We start from the raw sequence: 5522 nt of genomic DNA, 5'->3' as shown, positions 1-5522 counted from the left end.
AAGCATGCAATGGGCTTCTATCATTTTTGTTTTCTTCAATTTCTTTCATGAGTGTTCTCTAGTTCCCCGCTTTCAGATCCTTTACCTATTTGGTTTGGTTTATTCCCAGCTATCTTATGGCTTGGGTGTTGTAGTAAATGGAATCAATTCTCTAATTTCCTTTCTGTATTTTCATTGGTAATGTAGTAGAAAGCCAATGATTCCTTTACCATCATTTTGTATCCTGCCACATTATTTAATTGCTGAATGAGTTCTAGTAGTTTGGGGGTGGAGTCTTTAGGTTATTCCATATAAAGTATATTAAATGTGAAGAGAGAGACTGACTTCTTCATTTCCAATTTGGATACCTTTTATTCTTCTTTGTTGTCTGTTTGCTGATGCTAGGACTTCAAATACTATGTTGAAAAAGAGTGGTGAGAATGGGCATCCTTGTCATGTTCCTGATCTCAAAGGGAAGGCTGTCAGATTTTACCCATTGAGGATGATATTTACTGTGAATTTTTCATATAAACATTTTATGAAGTTGATGAATGTTCCCTCTATCCCTATACTTTGAAGTGTTTTAATCAGGAACAGATGCTGGATTTTGTCAAATGCTTTTTCTTCATCACTTGAGAGGACCATGTAGTTCTCCTCTCATTTTTTATTAATTTGTTCTATGACATAGATTTGCAACGTTGAACCACCCTTGCAACATAGGCATAGATCTCACCCGGTCAAGTTGGGTAATCTTTTTAATATACTCTTTGATCCTATTAGCCAGGCTCTTGTTGAGAATCTAAGCATCCATATTCATCAGTGATATTGGTCTTAAATTCTCCTTTTTGGTGAGGACTTTGCCTGCTTTGGGGATGAGCATAATGCTGGCTTCATAAAAAGTGTCTGGAAGTTTTCCTTCTGCTTCAATTTTTGGAAAGAGCTTCAGGAGAAGAGGTGTTACTTCTTCTCTGAAGTTTTTGTATAATTCCCAAGCAAATACAAAGGTCCTGGGCTTTTGTTTTTTAGAAGTTTTTTGATCACTACTTTAATCCTGTTACTGGATAACAGTCTATGCAAGTTGTGAATTTCTTCCTGGTTCAATTTTGGGATTGTATAGTTTTCTAGGAATGCATCCATTTTACCTAGGTGGCTTAGCGTATTGGCATACAACTGTTCATTTTTAAAATTTCTTTTCAGTGTTACCCTATTCATTGTTTTAGAATCACACACAGTGCTCCATGCAATCCATGCCCTCTATAATCCCCATATCTTGCTTCCTGCAACCCCCACCCCACACCCCTTAAAGACCTCAGATTCATTTTCAGAGTCCATAGTCTCTCATGGTTCACCTCCCCTTCCAATTTCCCACAACTCCCTTTTCCTCTCCATCTCCCCTTGTCCTCCATGCTATTTGTTATGCTCTACTCATAAGTGAAATCATATCATAATTGACACTCTCTGCTTCACTTATTTCACTCAGTAGAATCTCTTACAGTCCCGTCCATGTTGCTACAAAAGAGAGTAAACATCCTTTCTGATGGAGGGATACTACACCATAGTCATAGTGTATATGGACCACATCTTCCCTATCCTTTCGTCCTTTGAAGGGCATCCTGGTTCTTTCCACAGTTTGGTGACCATGGTCATTGCTTCTCTAAACATTGGGGTACAGATGGTCCTTCTTGTCACTACATCTGTATTTTTGTGGTAAATAACTAGTAGTGCTGTTGCAAGTACATAGGGAAGATATATTTTTAATTTCTTGAGTAATCTCCACACTGTTCTGCAATGTGGCTGCACCAACTTGTTTTCCAGAGAGCAGTGTAAGAGGATTACCCTTTCTCCACATCCTTACCAACTCATGTTGATTCCTATCTTGCCGATTTTGGCCGTTCTAACTGGTGTAACATGGTATCTCAATGTGGTTTTTATTGGCATCTCCCTGATGGCTAGTGACGATGAACATTTTTTCATGTGTCTAATAGCCATTTTTATGTCTTCATTGGAGAGGTGTCTGTTCCTATCTTCTGCCCATTTTTTTATGACTATCTGTTTTGTGTGTTGTGAGTTTGAGGAGTTCTTTTTAGATTTTGGATATCAACCTTTTGTCTGTACTGTCATTTGAAAATATTTTCTCCCATTCCATCGGTTGCCTCTTTGTTTTGTTGACTGTTTCCTTTCCTGTAAAATAATTTGATCCTGATGAAGTCCCAAAAGTTCATCATCGCTTTTGTTTACTTTGCCTTTGGAGACATACATTGAAAGATGTTCCTATGGCAGGGTTGAAGAGGTTATTGCCTATGTTCTCCTCTAAAATTCTGATGGATTCCTGTCTTACATTGAGGTCTTTTATTCATTATGAGTTTATCTTTGTGTATGGTATAAGAGGATGGTCGAGTTTCATTCTACTATATATAGATACCCTGTTTTCTAGCACCATTTATTGAAGAGACTGTTTTTTTTCCACTGTATATTTTTTCCTGCTTTCTAGAAGATTATCCAACCATAGAGTTGATGGTCCACATCTGAGCTCTCTACTGTGTTCCACTGGTCTATGGGGTGTTTTTATGCCAGTCGCATGCTGTCTTGGTGATCACAGCTTCGTAGTAACCTTTGAAATCAGGCAACATGGTGATCCCAGTTTTGTTTTTCGTTTTGGCAATTCTTAGCAATACGGGGGCACTTCTGATTCCACACATATTTTAGGCTTGGGTTTGCTCCAGCTCTTTGAATGTTACCGCATGAATTTTGATCAGAATGGCATTAAATGGATCGATTGCTCTAGGCACTATAGACATTTCAACATTGTTTATTCTTCTGATCCATGAGAATACAATGGTTTTCTGTCTTTTTTGTTTTCTTGAATTTTTTTCATGAATATACTGTAGTTCCTTGAGTACAAATCCTTTACCTCTTTATTCCCAGGTATCTTATGGTTTGGGTGCTGTAGTAAAGGAATTGATTCTATAATTTCCCTTTCTGTATTTTCTTTTAAATTAAATTTATTTATTTTTAGCATAACAGTATTCATTGTTTTTTCACCACACCCCGTGCTCCATGCAATCCATGCCCTCTATAATCCGTGCCACCACCTGGTACCCCAACTGCCCACCCCCCGCCACTTCAATCCCCTCAGGTTGATTTTCGGATTCCATAGTCTCTCATGATTCACCTCCCCTTCCAGTTTCCACAAACTCCCTTCTCCTCTCTAACTCCCCATGTCCTCCATGCTATCTGTTATGCTCCACAAATAAATGAAACCATATGATAATTGACTCTCTCTGCTTGACTGATTTCACTCAGCATAATCTCTTCCAGTCCCATCCATGTTGCTACAAAAGTTGGGTATGCATCCTTTCTGATGGAGGCATAATACTCCGTAGTGTACACGGACCACATTTTCCTTATCCATGCATCCGTTGAAGGGCATCTTGGTTCTTTCCATAGTTTGGTGACTGTGGCCATTGCTGCTATAAACATTGGGGTACAGATGGCCCTTCTCTTCACTATAACTGTATCTTTGGGGTAAATACCCAGGAGTGCAATTGCAGTGTCATAGGAAAGTTCTATTTTTAATTTCCTGAGGAATCTCTGCACTGTTCTCCAAAGAGGCTGCACCAACCTGCATTCCCACCAACAGTGTAAGAGGGTTATCATTTCTACACATCCCCTGCCACACACGTTGTTTCCAGTCATGTTAATTTTGGCCATTCTAACTGGTGTAAGATGATACCTCAATGTGGTTTTAATTTGAATCTTCCTGAGGGCTAGTGATGATGAACAATTTTTCATGTGTCTGAAAGCTATTTTTATGTCTTCATTGGAGAAGTCTCTGTTCATTTCTTCTGCCCATTTTTTATGTGATTGCCTGTTTTGTGTGTGTTGAGTTTGAGGAGTTTATTATAGATCCTGGATATCAACCTTTTGTCTGTACTGTCATTTGCAAATATCTTATCGCATTCCGTAGGTTGCCTCTTTGTTTTTTTTTTTTTTTTTAGAATAACAAAAAATATTTTACTAAAACATAAGATTTACAGAAGTTTCCAGACAAGCCATACAAAAAGGTCACAAGCTTTTTCTTAGAGGAAGGATTCTACACTTGACAGCAAAGTCACAATGTTATTAGTGAGGGCTGTGATGTTTGTTTAATGTTCCCATTTTGGTTCAATCAAGCTTGTCCATTTACAATGTCTAAATAAAGTTAGACTTGGCTAGAGAGCATATTCTAAAGAACTGGTTAGATGCTTTTAACCAATGAAATTAGATCACCATAAAAAGGGGGAAAGGAGCCCATAAAATTAAAATAAAACTACCTCTCCCCCTCAAAAAAGTAATAAAAACACCCAAACCCCTGCAGCTAACCCTGACAACTACCTTCATTCACAGTGCTTAACCATGATGGGGAAATAAATAAAAGCAGAGAAGGGCCACTGCTTTTAAACGTTTCACAATAATCCAGATGGTACTTCTAGCCTCTGCTTATGCTTTACAACAGTGAATCAGGATAAGGCATAGATTTGCTAATGTGCATTTAATCACCAAAGGACTGAAGATGTCTGGGCTTTTATTCTGTAATGTTTCTAAGACTGTGTCCATTAAATGCAAACAAAAAAGGAAGAAGTCTTGGCAGAACAGGATAAGTGATGCACACTTGATGATCAGATCGATTTTAAATATTATTCATGGCATATAGCCTAGTCCATGCTCTAGCTGTTTCTATGGCTTGGGCCTCGTTGGTCTTCCATTGCTCTGCTACATAATTTGCTAACGGATCATCCGGATTGGGAGCACTTAACAAAGCCTGGATCGATAGCAGAACTGTGTGGATGTGCTGTGCTGGGGACCACTTATCTTTCAAAATATCTAAACATATTATTCCCAACTTGTCTACATTAGGATGATAAATTTTGGTCATGAAACATACTTTAGGGGCTGCCATTGGGTATTCTTCTGGTAGGAATAGTTCAAGCTTAAAAGTCCCTCCCTCAAAGAGGGAATCCTGAGGGCCAGCAATGACCACATGAAAATAACGGGCGTTGTTCTCATCTGGTTCTGCTTTAATGCCAGGAACTGGTTCTGCCAGCAAACGCTGGGTTTCCTTTATAATCCTGCGGGGCAGCCCGGCCATCTTGTCAGATCCCGAGTTCGGCCTCTGGTCTCGACTCTGGCTCCGCTTGCCTCACACACAAGTGGAAGTCCAGGGCTCCACTCGCCTCTTTGTTTTTGTTTGTTTGTTTGTTTGTTTTGTTTGTTTTTTTGATGGTTTCCTTGCTGTGCAGAAGCTTTTGATTGTGATAAAGTCACAATTCTCGCTTTTGTTTACTTTGCCTTTGGAGGCATATCTTGAAAGAAGTTGCTGTGGCTGATATCGAAGAGATTACTGCCTATGTTCTCTTCTAGGATTCTAATGGCTTCCTGTCTCATGTTGAGGTCTTTTATTTATTTTGAGCTTATCTTTGTGTACGGTGTAAGAGAATTGTCGAGTTTCATTCTTCTACATATAGCTGTACAGTTTTCCCAGCACCATTTATTGAAGAGACTGT

At 39.0% G+C, this 5522-nt stretch overlaps 1 pseudogene across 1 annotated transcript; it reads right to left on the bottom strand.

Moving 5' to 3' along the window:
- Positions 1-4505: 4505 nt before the first annotated feature.
- LOC309858205 (ubiquitin-conjugating enzyme E2 N pseudogene) lies at positions 4506-5169 on the bottom strand (annotated as a pseudogene). Its single transcript has one exon. The product of its transcript is annotated as a ubiquitin-conjugating enzyme E2 N pseudogene (transcript).
- Positions 5170-5522: the final 353 nt, after the last annotated feature.

The sequence above is a fragment of the Mustela nivalis genome, assembly GCF_964662115.1.
Source record: "Mustela nivalis genome assembly, contig: HAP1_SCAFFOLD_2016, whole genome shotgun sequence".
Classification (NCBI taxonomy): Eukaryota; Metazoa; Chordata; class Mammalia; order Carnivora; family Mustelidae; genus Mustela; species Mustela nivalis.
Note: the sequence above shows the minus strand (reverse complement) of the source record. Positions and strands in the feature narration are given on the sequence as shown.